Source organism: Macaca mulatta, chromosome 6 (assembly GCF_049350105.2).
Source record: "Macaca mulatta isolate MMU2019108-1 chromosome 6, T2T-MMU8v2.0, whole genome shotgun sequence".
Taxonomy (NCBI): domain Eukaryota; kingdom Metazoa; phylum Chordata; class Mammalia; order Primates; family Cercopithecidae; genus Macaca; species Macaca mulatta.
In genome coordinates this window covers 148,634,981-148,651,304 of record NC_133411.1, presented here as the reverse complement: position 1 = coordinate 148,651,304, position 16,324 = coordinate 148,634,981, and the positions used below count along the sequence as shown (strand labels likewise).

The 16,324-nt window shown below is 52.5% G+C and overlaps 1 protein-coding gene across 14 annotated transcripts in view; it reads right to left on the bottom strand.

The window, feature by feature from the left end:
- Positions 1-7,703, bottom strand: part of PSD2 (pleckstrin and Sec7 domain containing 2) — a 56,440-nt gene extending 48,737 nt beyond the window's left edge. For 8 of the 14 annotated variants that reach the window (XR_013418027.1, XR_013418023.1, XR_013418026.1 and 5 more), the window contains exon 1: positions 19-193. The gene's annotated coding sequence lies outside the window, so the exon portion shown is untranslated. 14 annotated transcript variants of the gene reach the window in all.
- Between the last annotated feature and the right edge of the window lie 8,621 nt (positions 7,704-16,324).

Sequence of the window (16,324 nt, the reverse complement as noted above, 5' to 3'; positions counted from 1 at the left end):
CCCCGCGGCCCCACTCACCGCTGCTGGTCCCCGCCGCGGGTCCGGCCTCTCACGGCGGGGCCATCGGAGGCCGCCGGGCTGCCCGTCCCGCCCCGCCGCCGCCGGTCGGAGCTGCCCGCGCCGGCCCGCGTCCCTTCAGGTGCCGGAGCCGCGGTGTGGAGAGGCTGAGCGAGGGGGACGGACGGCAGGAGGGAGGGAGCGGAGCCGTGAGCTGGAGGAGGAGGATGAGGAGGAGGGAGGAGCGGGAGGAGCGGGAAGGGCGGGGAAGGGCGGGGAAGGGCGGGGGCACTGCGGGCGCGCGAGCGGCGGGCGCGGAGCCGGGATTGGAGCAGGCCCCCCAGCCCTGTCCGCCCGCCGTGCGGTGCTCGCCCCGGGACCCCGAGGGTGCCGCGGAGGGCGCGGCCCACCCTGTCCCGCCCTGCCCCGCGCAGGCCCTTTAAGAAAGGGGGGGAGGGGAGGGCCCGAGGTTCCGCCCCCTCCTAGCCCCGCCGGGCCCCTGCTGTCCTCGAACCCCCTGCCAGATACAACCACCTCCGCCCCCTAGGCAGGACCCTCTGGCCTAGAACCTGAGCCCTCGGGACCCGCCAGGCCCTGGAGGTGGAGGGGGCGGGTCCTTGTTCAGGGAGTGACCCCTGCCCCCCAACTCCCTGACACACACTCCAGCCCCCGGGAGACCCCACCAAGAGAGGAGCAGGGAGTGCGGGGGACCAAGGTGAAGGATCTCAGAGAGGGAGACGGAGCCCCTGACACCTAGAGACAGACGGCGGGGAGACCTGGGCTGTGGGGTGAGAAGGAGCCTCGGGACAGAGTGGGAGGGGAGGAGGCCGGACAGAGGAGAAAGAGACAAAGGAGAAAGACCCTGAGGGAGGCAGGAGGTGAGGGGTGGGTCCAACCAAGAATCCACATCCCAGTGCCAGGTCAAGGGGAAGCCTCCCTGGGCAGATATAAGGAGACAGAGAGAGACAGAGGGTGCCCTGGGTAGAGGAAACCATCTCCCAAGCCACCTGTCCCATGGTGTCTCCCCAAGGTCAAGTCAAGGCCCTGAAGCCCCCCTCTCAGCCCAGGACTCTAACTGAAGAAGAGGGTTGACTGGCTGTACCTGGGCTAGCCTTTAAGAACTTCCTGGCTGTGAGGCACCTGCAGAGTAAGAGTCCGCCCCTCAGAGAGGTGTTAAAGGGCCCCCACTCACAGGGATCTAAGGAGGGGGTAGCAGGCCCAGTGCTGGGAGAAGGGAAATCAGGATAGAGTCAGGCCTGGCCACTGGAAGCCACTTTCTACTCCTCTCCCCTACTCCAGCCCCTGGGGGATCACCACACCCAGTTGTTTCCATCTCCAGACCTCAGCAGATGATCCACACTCTGCCCAGTGGGGCCTTGATCCTGCTGCGCTCGGTGAACTCCTATTGAACCCTCAAATTCCTCCTTAAATGCCCCTTCCTCCATGAAGGCTTCTCTGACCTTCTTTCCACCCGTGAACACACAGACATGGACTCTTCTTAGAGAGCAGGAAGAGGATTTGCTGACCTCTTAGGGTGGCAGTAATTGGAGGTATGGGGTCTGAGCTGTGTGTAGTCAACAGTAGGAGCTGGGACTTCATCAACCATGGTGACACCTCTGACAGCCAAGCATCTACCAAGTGCTGTTCATGTGTCATATTTAATTCTCAAAACATCTCAAAACCCATTTTACAGATGAGAAAACTGAGACTTGAAGAGCATAAGTCACTTGCTCACAGTCCCAGAAGGTCTAAATCTGTGAGCACAGCTGGTCAATTAAGAGGGCACTCAGACCACATCCTTCACTGCCCATCAAACCCTAGGACATTACCACAGAGCCCAGAAACAAGCAAGCCACTGTCTGTGCAGGTGCCCAGGATCTTAAAGGGCACAGAAGGAGCCTGGCTTCCCTGCTGTCCTGCATTCTGCCCCCCTGCCCTCTGCTACCTGTAGGTAGAGAAGGGTGGCGACCAGCAGGGGCTGTGGAGGGAAGTGCACGTGGCAGGGCTTAGATACCACACTTCTCACCCTTCGCACCCATGCCTTCAAGTCACAGCTGGATCACCTTTCTGGGTTCCTACTTCCTCATCTGCCCAATGAGGATGGTAACAGGCCCCCTCTTGTGGGGCTAGGATGGGACCGAAAGAGGTGATGTACTCAAGACCTGGCACACAGATGCACTCAATGGGCCATGGCTGTTTCAGCTGTAATGATGACTTACTCATGGAATGCATTATTTAATTGTTGTCCACCGGATGGACTCTGAGCCCCTTGAAAGGGTTCACAGTGTATCCTCAGCATCTAACTCTCAGCATGGCTTAATAAATTACATGGAAGGAAAGAACAGGGAAACAGGAAAGGTAGACACAGCTGTCTCTCCAGCTAACCTGCACTGGGCTGGCACACAGAACCTAGTTTCAGCCCCCTGGATCTGTCCCCTGCCCTTTGTAGCTCTGGGAGCCTGTGGCAGGGGCAAGGAGACCCGGGTTCTCGTCCAGTCCCCCCGCCCCACACTTCCTAGCTGTGTGGCTATGGGCAGCTGTACCCTTTACTGAACCCTCCTTTCCCCTCCGTCAAGTGGGACTAGCTCCCAAGAGCTCAGAGGGCTGCCAGGAGGCCACAGGTGGGCTCTGTGTGAGTCTTCCGGGTGCCATGAACACTGGAGAGGGGAGTATTGTTACTGTTCCTTGTGGCTACCTTTGCCTTCTGAAAGACAGCAGGGTCAGGCTGGGAATGGTGGCTCACGCTGGTAATCCCAGCACTTTGGGAGGCCAAAGCGGGCTGGATCACTTGAGGTCAAAAGTTCGAGACCAGCCTGACCAACATAGTGAAACCCCCCATCTCTACTAAAAATACAAAAATTAGCCGGGCGTGGTGATGCATACCTGTAATCCCAGCTACCCTGGAGGCTGAGGCAAGAGAATTGCTTGAACCCAGGAGGCAGAGGTTGCAGTGAACCAAGATCGTGCCACTACATTCCAGCCTGGGTGACAGAGCAAGACTCAGTCAAAAGAAGAGGAAAGAAAGAAAGAGAGAGAGAGAGAGAGAGAGAGAGAGAGAGGAAGGAAGGCAGGAAGGAAGGAAGGAAGGCAGGCAGGCAGGAAGGAAGGCAGGCAGGAAGGAAGGAAGGAAGGAAGGGAGAGAGGGAAGGAAAGGGAGGGAGGGAAGGAAAGGGAGGGAGGGAAGGAAAGGGAGGGAGGGAAGGAAAGGGAGGGAGGGAAGGAAAGGGAGGAAAGGAAGAAAAAAGGAAAGAAGAGAAAAGGAAAGAAAAGAAAAAGGAAGACAGCAGGGTCAGCATCCCCCTACCCAGGAGCCAAAATAGACTGTGTTTCCCCCATTCCTCAAGGGAAAGAAGAATGGGCAGCTTCTCCCTGTTCCTCCAAGTGACCTGCCTTTCCTCCCCCACTCTGCCTCCTCACCTGAGGGGGTCTCATAAGAAGCAGGTGCCAAGGCTGGACCAAAGACCCTTGCACACGGAGGGGCCTTTTCCCACAGTTTACTGCCTGGCCCTTGAATGGTCCCCAGGGAGGATGAAAGTTATGGGGGTGCCCGGCTGCACTGGGCATGGTCAGCACCTTGGGCAGGGACAGAGGGATCCACCAATTGAAGGGACTCATTTGGGTCCAACCCACAAGAGGCTTGACTCAGAGGCCCCTAAAACACCCAATTCTCCCATCTTGCAGCTGGAAGACTGAGGCGCAGGAGGGGCGACTGGGTAGGGATTCCCCAGGCCAATCCCAGAGAGTTCAATGAGCACCTACTGTGTTCACAGCTCTGTTGTAACCTGCCCCCGTCCCCAGCACCCCCACAACCCCAAGATGAAGACCCCAATTCACCGATTCTATGTCCCCTCTCCTGACACTTCCCACCTCAAATTTGATGTCCTAGGACCCCTCCCACACTCATACCCCCTCAACCATTTCTATTGACCTCCCTTTGCTTAGGCAGGCTCTCTGCCTGGGATGCCTTCCCCTTCACGCACCCTCATTTGGCTAATTACTTTCCACTCCCCAGCTACCATCCCATTTCTCTTTACCTATTATGGCAAAGCTCCTTGAAAAAGTTGTCCATGCTGGCTGTCTCCCATTCCTCTCTCTCGAAGGAACTCCAGTCTGGCTCTTATCTCCCTATACAGTCCACTGACACCACTCATCAAAGTCACCAACACAGTTGCTGAGTACAGATGTGTAGGCTGGGCACTGCACAAGGGTGCTGGGGTACACAAAGGATGGAGAGGTATCTAAAACCCAACCTGCTCTCCTTTCACCATGCTGTGTGTCCTGATGCAAGGCTGTATCTGTCAGGGGAAGAGATGCCTTTTTCTTTCTCCTTTTTTTTTTTTTTTTTTTTGAGATGGAGTTTCACTTTTGTTGCCCAGGCTGGAATGCAATGGCGCAATTTTGGTTCACTGCAACCCCCACCTCCTGGGTTCAAGTGATTTTCCTGCTTCAGTCTCCCGAGTAGCTGGGATTATAGGCACCCCCACCCCAACCCAACCACCCACACCCAGCTAAACCCTGCTAATTTTTGTATTTTTAGTAGAGACAGGGTTTCATCATGTTGGCCAGGCTGGTCTTGAACACCTGACCTCAGGACACCCATCTCAGCCTCCCAAAGTGCTGGGATTACAGGCATGAACCACAGCACCCAGCCATGGCCACCATTTTCTAAAGTTTGTACACGGTGCTAGACTGTGGCCTGGTCCTCAGTAACTGCCACAATGCTAAATCCAAAAGTCCATTCACAGGCCTGGTCTTAGATTCCTGACAGTATCTGATACCGTACATCCCCCCTTCCTCCTTGACATGCTTTCCTCCCTTGACTTCCAGGACTCCTCACTGCCATGTTTTTCCTCCTGCCTCTCTGGCTGCACCTTTTCATCTTCCTTTGCTGGTTTCTCTGTCCCTCTCTGACCTCCAACGCCAGAGCTCCCAGGGCTCAGTCCTCAGTCTTCTCCATCTCACTCTTGCCCATGATGACCCCAGCCCAGCTTCAAAGCCCAGCTAAACCCTGAAACTTCTCGGTGTGTGATTCTCCAACCTGGACCTTTCCACCTGAGATCAGACTCTAATACCCAAGTGCTGATCTGAAGTTGCCACCAGGATATCCAAAAAGCAGTTCCGTCTTAACCCAACCCAAACTGACCTCCTCTTCCTCTCTGCAGTAAACATCACGACCACAAGGCTAGGCTGGTCTCAAATTCCTGGGCTCAAGTAATCCTCCTGCCATGGCCTCCCAAAGTGCTGGGATTACAGGCATGAGCCACTGCGCCCAGACTCAAACCAAGTCTTTATACAGGCCACAAAATCCCATAAGATCTGGCCCCCACCACTCCTCTGACCTCATTCTCCTGCAGACACACCGGCCCCCTCCCTGTTCCTCCAAAGCACCGGGCACACTCCCACCTCAGTGCCCGTGCTGCTCTCTGCCTAAAACACTCCTCCCCCTGGTATCCGCACCGCCCACCCCTCACTTCCTTCAGCTCTCTGTTCCAATGTCAGCTTTTCTGACCACTCTACTAAAATACTACCCCCTCCTTCATCCACATCTCCCATTTCCCCACCTTCTTTTCCTCCATAACACATATTTATATACCACATGCTTGTCCTTTCTGGGAATGGTCTGTGTCCCCACCGCTGCTGCCATCACTAGGCCCTAGGTTCCATGAAGGTAAGAATTTTCCTCTCTCCCTTGTAGATTCCCGGGGGGGCTGGAACAGCACCAGGCACCCAGTGGGCATTTAGTGAAGCACTCATATAATGAGTGCCCACTATTCCTAGTTTGTTGAGTGGGTTTCTTTTTGTTTTTGTCTTGTTTTGTTTTTTGTTTTGCTTTTACAGACATGAATACCCAGGCTGGAATGCAGGGTACATGATCTCGGCTCACTACAGCCTTGACCTCCCAGGCTCTAGCGATCCTTCCTTAATAAAGGAAGAAGTCAGCTGTAAATACTAGAAGGGCTTTGAAACACACAAACAAACAAAACCTGGTGTGTGACTGCAGCTGGCTGGTGGGTAGGGCTACTTCAGCCAGGTGTTCAGTCAGGGAAGGCCTCTCTGAGGAGGTGCCCCCAGGCCAGGCAAGTCGGCCTCCATCACAGCACATGTCACACTGTGTCATGACTGTCTGGACTGGACACTCCATGAGGGCAAGGACCCGGCACACTCCCTCTCAGTCCCCAGCACCTCCCTGAGCCCACGGCCTGCATGAAGTTGGTATCCAAAGTGATGAATCAAAGAATGAATGAATGAGTGAGTGGCCAGGGACAAACGCATGCCTGGGCGGCGACCCTGACGGGCCCACAGTAGGGAAACCGTGCAGTCGGGAGCTGGGGCAGGGAGCCAAAGAGGCCTGGGGAGGATTCCTGGAGCCCCAGGTCTGGTCTGCAAATGAGGACAACATGACTCACCACTCCCATGTTAGCCAGGAGAGAGCGTGGGGAGGACTCACACTCGTTGCTCACTGGACAGCCCTGGCAGTGGGGGCCAGCAAAGTTGAGGTAAGGGGCCAGTCACCTGGAGAAGAGCAAGGCCGCGGGCTGGAGAAAGAGAGATTGCCCAAGCTCTGCGAGCTGCCTGTGCAATCCCTCCCCCAGCAGACGAGCCCTGGCCAGTATGGGGCCTGGGCTGGTGGACAAAGCCCCACAGGAGTGCCAGGGACTTGCAGTGCCGAGAGCCAGCCGGCCGTCGGCCCAAGGCACAGGCAGAGCCTGGCCCAGAACAGCATCTAAGGGCTTTTGTGGGCCTCCGGGAGCCTGTCCAGGAGAGTCCCGGGAACTGGCTGGGGTGGTATGGGGTGGGCAGCCCGCGCTTCCGGAGGTCCAGCTGGCCGTCCGGGCCTGGGTTGATGGGGGTGAGGGGGAGAAGCCCCTTGTGCCCCCCCAGTCTCTACCCTAGTGGAGGTCACCCCAACCTGTCCCAGGAATTCGCACTGCTAGAATTAGAGGGGCCAGCCCGTCCCATCACCCGCACTGAGGCCCAGGGAGCAGGGCACGCGGCGCCTTTAGGGTTGACTTCGGCTTGAAACTGACCCTCCCCTTAACCCACGCGTTCCTCCAAGAAGCTGGGCGGGAGAGAGGAGGGCAAACCTTTTTCCAAAATGAAGGGACACGGGACATGTCGAGTCCTGCCCAGGGAGGAGCGGCCAAGCCGGGAAGGTTCCCGCAGGGCGAGTTCGGGCTGGGGGAGGCGGGCCAGGCCTGGGGGCGGGTTGTCGAGGGGGCGTGGGGGTGCTCTCCGCCTCCCTCTGCTGGCCAGATGCAGAATTTCCAGAGCCCCTGTGTCTCAGCGCCCAGCACTGCCCGGAGTCCTCGGCGAAGCGCAGCCCCGCTCGCCCGCACTCCGAAAGGAAGCGAATACAGGTCATATGAGTCATCCTCCTGCCGCAGCACCAGGCCCAGCGACACCCCGAGTCCAGCCGCAGGCACTCAAAAATCATCCTCCGCGTCGGGATCCCGCCAGTGCTGGAAGTCTCCTATCCGCTCCAACCCGGGTATTTCCTCAACTTTGCCCAGGCTGTCTCCGAAGGCCGTGGCGTTACACAACACGGATGGAAAACAGGCTCCCCAACTATCCCATGGTGATCCAGACCCCCGCTTCCTGGTGCCAGAGACCATAGAGAATTGAGGGGAGTTCACGTACGGGTCCCCGGACGGCGGGAAAGGTCAGGGTCTAACTGGCCGAGATCCAAGAGGCCGCCCCGCCCAGCCCCTCCCGGCCCTAGGAAGGCAGCGACGGAGGCTCTTTTGGGGTCGGGGCGCCACCTGCTGGTGTTTCTGGAAACTGCACCCGCGCCACCAGGCGGACTGCCTGGCTGGGAGAGAACACCAATAAACCCTGGTCATGGCCGCTGACTGCTGCTGAGAGTGTTCTGTGAGCCAGGCTGGTGCTGAGCTCTTGGCACACATGACCTCATTTCACCCTTACAGCACTCCTATGAAGTGGACATGATTGCCGTTTTACCTATGAGCACACTAGCTCAGAAAGTTCAGAGCACCCCTAGTAAGTGGCAGAGCCCAGGCCCCTCTTCCTGGTATGTGCTGGAACTGGGCTTTCTGTTGCACTGGGGCGTGGGGGTGGAGTGGGGGGAGGAACTCAGGAATGAGCTCTAGGAAGGAGGTCTCCCCGTTCCTACTCTCACCCCAAGCTTGGGCAGAATCCATCTCAGCTTAGCCTGCAACTCAGGCATGGTAGGAGTCCTCGGGCTTGTTTGCCCCATTCATGCCCATGTCCTTCTCCGCTGACAGCTTGAGAGCACTTCTAGGACAAGGCCAAGGCAATCTGTTTTCATGCCACCTCCATCCAGCACTGCTAAGTGAGTGCCCTCAGCCTCTCTCACTTGGGATGACCACTAGGGCCACACCCCCCACACACCCTGCAGGCCCCAGCCAGCCGCTCCTCACTCCCGGTTCGGGAGCTCGGGGAGGTGTACTGTAAGTGGTTGTGCGAGTGACAGAATCCCAACTCAAACTGACCAGTGAAATGGGGCCTCTCTCAGTGGAAAGTCAAGTTCAGGAGTAGGTCAGGCAGTACAGAAGAGGCTCTCAAATGTGGCCTTTCTATACATCTGTAGCCCAGTGTTCCTCTGCATTGCCTTCATTTCCAGGCAGGCTCTTCCAAAAACAAGTTAAGATGGCTAAGGCAGGTCTGAGCTTATCTCCAGCTTTGAGGGAAGAAGCCATCCCCATCCCAACAGTGCAGTACGAGCGGAAGTCTCAGGACTCAGTCTCATCGGCCCAGTCTGGGCAACACGGCGAAATGTGAAATGCTCCCAGCCCTGAACCAATGACTGAGTCACCAAGAGTCACTGCCCCTTTGAAGTAAAGCCTGGAGTCGGCCTCAGGTGATCCACCACATGGACTGACTGATGGTGGGTGGGGATTTGTCCCAAAGGAAAACGGGGGAACGTTTCAGGAGAACGGGGACAGCTGCTGCACAGCCAACAACTCTAATGTCCATGACACTTGGGCATACCAGAAAGCCACCTTTTCTTGACCCTAACCCATTTAAAACATTTATTTATTTTTAATAAAGCGAAGTGGGGTCTTGCTCTGTCCCCAGGCTGGAGTGCAGTAGCAGTGATCTTTGTTCGCTGCAGTCTCAACCTCCTGGGCTCAGGTGAGCCTCCCTCCTCTCCGCCTCCCGTGTAGCTGGGACTACAGGTGCTCGCCACGACACCTGGCTAATTTTTGTATTTTTTGTAGAGATGGGTTTTCGCCATGTTGCTGAAGCTGACCTCAAACTCCTGGGCTCAAGAGAACCTCCTGTCTCAGCCTCCAGAAGTGCTGGGACGACAGGTGTGAGCCACAGCGCCCAGGCTATTTATTTGAGACAGGGTCTCACTCTGTCACCCAGGCTACAGTGCAGTGGTGTGATCACAGCTCACTGTAACCTCAAACTCTTGGGTTCAAGGGATCCTCCTGCCTCAGCCTCTCAAGTAGCTGGGACCATGGGTGTATGCCACCACTCCTGGCTAATTTTTAAATTTCGTGTAGAGACAGGGTCTCCCTGTGTTGCCCAGGCTGGTCTCAAACTTCTGACCTCAAGCAATCTTCATACCTCAGCCTTCCAGAGTGCTGAGATTATAGGCATGAGCCACTGCACCCAGCATCTAACCCATTTTTAGATTGGAGACCCGTTCCCACATTATCATACTTCCTTCCTTCATTCATTCAACAAATATATATCGAGTCCCTACATGTACCAAGCACTATTCTAGGTGAGCTATATCAGTAAACAAAAAAACACAAAAATCCTTGCTCTTCTGAATCATGCTTCCAATGGGGGTGGGAGGAGAGAAGAAACAAACATAATAAATAAGTGAAGTATATAATATTATAGACAGTGACAAGCACCACAGGGAAAATAGGCCATGAGGAAGGCAATGAGGGCCGGGCACGGTGGCCCATACCTGTAATCCCAGCACTTTGGGACGCCAAGGCAGGCGGATCGCCTGAGGTCAGGAGTTCAAGAGCAGCCTGGCCAACATGGTGACACCCCGTCTCTATTAAAAATACAAAAATTAGCCAGGCATGGTGGTGCGTGCCTATAGTCCCAGCTACTAGGGAGGCTGAGGTGGGAAGATTGCTTAAACCCAGCAGGCAGAGGTTGCAGTGAGCCGAGATAGCACCACTGCACTCCAGCCTGGGCAACAGAGCAGACCCTGTCTCAAAAAAAAAAAAAAAGAAAGAAAGAAAAAAGAAAAGAAAAGGAAAAAGAAAGAAAGAAAAAAAGGAAGGAAGGGAAGGGAAGAGAAGGGAAGGGAAGGGAACGGAAGGGGATGAGGAAGGTAGACAGGGTGAGAGGTGTTCCCACTTTAGAGTGTTATCAATAGGCACTTTGAAAGGATGAAGTCGAACAAAGACAAGAAAGAGGTAGGCTGAGCTAGGTGGCTCACGCCTGTGATCCCAGCACTTTGGGAGGCTGAAGCGGGAAGATCACCTGAGCTCAGGAGTTTGAGATCAGCCTGGCCAACATGGTAAAGCCCGTCTCTACTAAAAATATAAAAATAATTAGCCAGGCATGGTGGTACACGCCTGTAATCCCAGCTACTCAGGAGGCTGAAGCAGGAAAATCATTTGAACCCAGGAGGTGGAGGTTGCAGTGAGCCAGATCACGCCATTGCACTCCAGCCTGGGCGACAGAGCAAGACTCCATCTCAAAAAAAAGGGGGTGGGGGAATTTGTCATGTAGACATATGGCAGGGGAGATTTCCAGGAAGGAAGAAAAGCCAGTGCAAAGGCCTTGGGGTGGGAATTTGCGGGGCATGTTCATGGACCAGCAAGGAGCAAAGGGAACAGGGAAGGATGTGGGAGGTGAGAGCAGGGAGGGAGCAGGGGCCAGATGATGGAGGGCCTTGTAGGCCATGATGAGGACTTTGGCTTTGACTCTAAGTGACATCAGGAGCCACCGAAGGTTTGGGCCAGAGAACTGATTTGATCTGACTTCTATTTTTAAAGTGTCCCTCTGGCTGCTGTGTTGGGGATAGACTGGAGAGATCAGGGCCAAACCCAGTTAGGAGGCCATCGAGATGTCAATTAGCAATCTAAGCAGAGATGTCAGAGTGGCAGACAGAAAATTCTAAGTGGAGATACACACTGGGGATGAGTGGGTGAGGTCACCACAGGAGTCGGGGAGGGGCGTGTCACAGGACCAAGAATGGACCCCTGAGGCCCTCCCACATTAACAGCTGGGGGAGGCCAGCGCAATGGCTTACACCTGTAATCCCACCACTTTGGGAGGCAGAGGCGGGTGGATCGCTTGAGGTCAGGAGTTCAAGACCAGCCTGGGCAACATGGCAAAAACCCGTCTCTGCAAAAAATACAAAAATTAGCCAGTGTGGTGGTGCATGCCTATAGTTCCAGCTACTTGGGAGGCTAGGGTGGTAGGATCACTTGAACCCAGGAGGTCGGGGCTGCAGTGAGCTGAGATCATGCTACTGCACTCCAGCGTGGGCGACAGAACAAGACCCTGTAAAAAAAAAAAAAAAAAAAAAAAAAAGGCCAGGCGCGGTGGCTCACGCCTGTAATCCCAGCACTTTGGGAGGCCGAGATGGGCGGATCACGAGGTCAGGAGATCGAGACCATCCTGGCTAACTCAGTGAAACCCCGTCTCTACTAAAAATACAAAAAAATTAGCCGGCAGTAGTGGCGGGCGCCTGGGCGACTAAGCAAGACTCCGTCTCAAAAAAAAAAAAAGAGCTAGCGAAAGGGGAAAGGGGAGAAACAAGAAGAGGGACTGAGAAAAAGCATCCATGCAGAGAGGCAGAGGAAAAGCAAGAAATCCTGTAAGCCAAACAAAGAGACAATATCAAGGAGAAATGAGACTGAGCAAGTCAGATGCTGCTGATGAAATCAAGTGAAATGAGAGCTGAAAATCTCCCTTGACTTTAGCAGCATGGAGGCCACTGGGGACCCTGACAAGAGCCATTTTTGTGGAAAAGACTGAGGAGAACTCAACAGCAGGGTTATGAAATAACAGTTAACAAGTAGCCTGGGCAACACAGCAAGACCCTGTCTACAATTCACAAACTTCAGAGCAGCACTACTCATGACAGCCAAGAGGCGGAGACAACCCAGCGTCCATCGACAGATGAATGGGTTAACAATATGCGCTACATCCGTACAATGGAACATTGGCCTTAAAAAGAAAGGAAACCCTGACACCTGCTACAACATGGACGAATCTGTTTTGAGACAGGGTCTTGTTCTGTCGTCCGGGCTGGAGTCCAGTGGTGCAATCACAGCTCATTGTGGCCTTCAGCTCCTGGGCTCAAGCAATCCTTCTGCCTCAGCCTTATAAGTGGCTGAGACTGCAAGTACGCACCACCCTGCCCAGCTAGTTTTGTTTTTTGTTTTTTTGTTTTGTTTTGTTTTGTGTTTTGTTTTTTGTTTTTTTATTTTTGTAGAGACAAGCGTCTTACTATGTTGACCAAGCTGATCTTGAACTCCTGGGCTCAAGTGATCCTCCCACCTCCACCTCCCAAAGTGCTGGGATTACAGGTGTGACTGTGCCCAGCCAGATGAATCTTGAAAATGTTAGGCTAAGTGAAATAACTCAGACATGAAAGAACAAATACTGTGTGATTTCATTTATATGAAATATCTAGACAAGGCAAATCATAGAGACAGAAAGTATGAGAGACATGACCAGAGGCAGTGGTGAGTTCTCATCTAACGGATGGAGTTTTTGTTTGTGATGATGAAAAAAGTTCTGTAAATATACTACATACTAGTGATGATTATATGACATTTTGAGGGTACCTAATGTCACTGAATTATACACTTAAAAATGATTGAAATGGGCCGGGCACGGTGGCTCACACCTGTAATCCCAGCACTTTGGGAGGCTGAGGCAGGCGGATCATGAGGTCAGGAGATCGAGATGATCCTGTCTAACACGGTGAAACCCCGTCTCTACTAAAAATACAAAAAAGTAGCCGGATGTGGTGGCGGGCACCTATAGTCCCAGCTACTTGGGAGGCTGAGGCAGGAGAATGGCGTGAACCCGGGAGGTGGAGGTTGTGGTGAGCCAAGATCGCGCCAGCTGCACTCCAGCCTGGGCGACAGAACAAGACTACGTCTCAAAAAAAAAAAAAAAAAAAAAAGTTAAAATGGTAAATCTTGTGTGTGTGTGTGTGTGTGTGTGTGTGTGTGTGTGTGTGTGTATTTTTAGTAGAGACGAGGTTTTACCACGTTAGCCAGGATGGTCTCGATCTCCTGACCTCATGATCCACCCGCCTCGACCTCCCAAAGTGCTGGGATTGCAGGCGTGAGCCACCGCGCCCGGCTTAAAATGGTAAATCTTATGATATTCTACCACAATAAAAAAATAAATAAAACCAAGTGACCTTCAAAAACTAGTCGGGGCTGGGCGCAGTGGCTCATGCATGTAATCCCGGCACTTGGGGAGGCTGAGGTGGGAGGACTGCCTGAGCTCAGGAGTTCGAGACCAGCCTGGGCAACATGGTGAAACCCTGTCTATACTAAAATACAAAAAATTAGCCGGGTGTGGTGGCATGCGCCTGTAGTCCTAGCTACTTGGGAGGCTGAGGCAGAATTGCTTGAACCCGGGAGGCGGAGGTTACAGTGAGCCGAGATCACACCACTGTACTCCAGCCTGGGCTACAGAGTAAGACTCTGTCTCAAACAAACAAACAAACAAAAAAAAAAAAACTAGTCAGGCCCAGCGCAGTGGCTCACACCTGTAATCCCAGCATTTTGGGAGGCCAAACTGGGCAGATCACCTGAGGTCAGGAGTTTGAGACCAGCCTGGCCAACATGGCAAAACATCATCTCTACTAAAAATATAAAAATTAGCTGGGTGTGGTGGTGGGCACCTGTAATTCCAGCTATTAGGGAGGCTGAGGCAGGAAAATCACTTGAACCCAGGAGGCGGAGGTTACAGTAAGCCGAGACTGCACCAGTGTACTCCAGCCTGGGCAACAAGAGTGAAACTCCATCTCAAAGACAAATAAACAAACAAATGAAAAAACTAGATAACAGGCATTTATTGAGCACCTAATACATGCTAGATACTGAACTGAAACCTAAGGCCTATGAAAGGTCCTGTGAAGGGCCACTGGGAGCCTACGTGGGCTCAGTACTGCCCCAGCCCCACCTTCTGGCCCCCTTGTTTTCTTGGGCCCCTGGGCAGGTAAATCCAGGCAGGCAATTATTATGATATGAAATGCTGTGTGTGTGCGATTTCAGAGAGATATGTGATAAGGCCGAGCACAGTGGCTCACGCCTGTAATTCCAGCATTTTGGGAGGCCAAGACAGGCAGATCACGAGGTCAGGAGTTCAAGACCAGCCTGACCAACATGGTGAAACCCTGTCTCTGCTAAAAATAAAAAAAATTAGCCAGGCGTGGTGGCGGGCGCCTGTAGTCCCAGCTACTTGGGAGGCTGAGGCAGGAGAATGGCGTGAACCTGGGAGGCAGAGCTTGCAGTGAGCTGAGATCGTGCCACTGCACTCCAGCCTGGGTGACAGAGCGAGACTGCATCTCAAAAAAAAAAAAAGAGAGAGAGAGAGATGTGATGAATGCTGTCCTGAGACTATGGTGAAGAGCCATGGCTGGATCCCAGTCTTATAACCTTGCAGCTGGTCAAGTAATCACTGTCAAGAATTCTGGACAAATAGAATAAGGCATGTGCAAAAGGAGATCTCTAGAGGCTCCATCCTTGGCCCTGGACTTCTCTGGTCCATGGGGTTTTTGTTTTGTTTTGTTTTTTTAACCAATAATTTGAACAAAGAATTAGAGGCATGCTTAATGTGTTTTTCAAGGACTGGAAGATGAAAGGGGATGGCATCAGAAGCTGAAAAGAGGCAACAGAGTGAATGGTTAAGACCACAATGTCTGAATCTGAACTACCTGGGTTCTAATCTCACCATTTATGACAGAGTCAACCTCTTCTTTGTGCCTCAATTTCCTCATCTCTAAAATGGGGATAATAGTAGCTCCCTCACAGGATTCTCCCAAAGTCTGAATGAGTTAACCAAGGGTCTGGACATGGCACATATATGAAAGTTTGCTACTCTCATCATTAACAGGACTGGCTGGAGGCCGAATTCAAAACCAACAAGATGGAATTTAATGAGGACAGCCAGGCATGGTGGCTCACACCTGTAATCCCAGCACTTTGGGAGGCCAAGGCTGGTGGATCATTTGAGACCAGTAGTTCAATATCAGTCTAGCCAACATGGTGAAACCCTGTCTTTACTAAAGATACAAAAATTAGTCGGGCATGGTGGTGCGCACCTGTAATCCCAGCTACTTGGGAGGCTGAGGCAGGAGAATCGCTTGAACCCAGGAGGCAGAGGTTGCAGTGAGCCAAGATCACGCCACTGCACCCCAGCCTGGGCAATAGAGCAAGACCATGTCTCAAAAAAAAAACAAAAAAAGAAAAAAGAAATTTAATGAGGACAAATGAAAAAGACAACATTCAGGTTCTAACAAAGCAATTATACAAGTTCAGGGGCAAGGAGAGCTGGCTGAGCATCCATCCATTCATCTGTCCATGAGAAACAGCCTGAGGTGTACAGTTGATTGCCAGGTCAACTGCAGCCAACCCTGTCATTGTGACCTTCACTGGTATCCGCCAAGGTGCAGCATCTGACACCGAGAAGGTGACAACCCCTTTGTGTTCTGAGCTGAGAACTCAGTGGTAGAGTGTAAAATGTTGGTGGGAGTGGAAGTGTAAAATGGTAGAACTGCTTTGTTAATAGGTCAAGCAGTTTCTTAGACAACTAAACATATGTCCACTCTATGACCCAGCATTTCCACTCAAGTCCCCAAGAAAAAATGAAAACATATACTTACACAAAGATTGTACAACAATTTCATAGCAGCTTTATTTACCATGGTTCCAAAACTAGAAACAGCCCAGGTGTCTGTCAAGAAGTAAATGGATTAACAAACTATTACACATCCATACAATGGAATCCTACTCAACGATAAAAAGGAACAAACTACTGATATATGCAACAACAGCATGAAGCTCCAGAACATTATGCTGAATGAAACCAGCCAGGTAAAAAGAGTAGATACTGCATGATTCCATGATTATGACGTTCTAGGATGAGCAAAACTAAGCGATGCTGGAAAGAAATCAGAAAAATGGGGGCAACCGGAAACTAGGAAACTTTTTGGGTGATGGAAATATTCCATATCTTGACAGAGATGGGCTTATACAAATATATGATATGCATTTGTTAAAACTCAATAAATGGTATACTTAAAATTTGTGCATTTCATTGTATAAAAATTTTGCCTTCATAGAACAAAGAACCATACATAAGCATTGAACTCTAGTTCATGATAAACATGTTG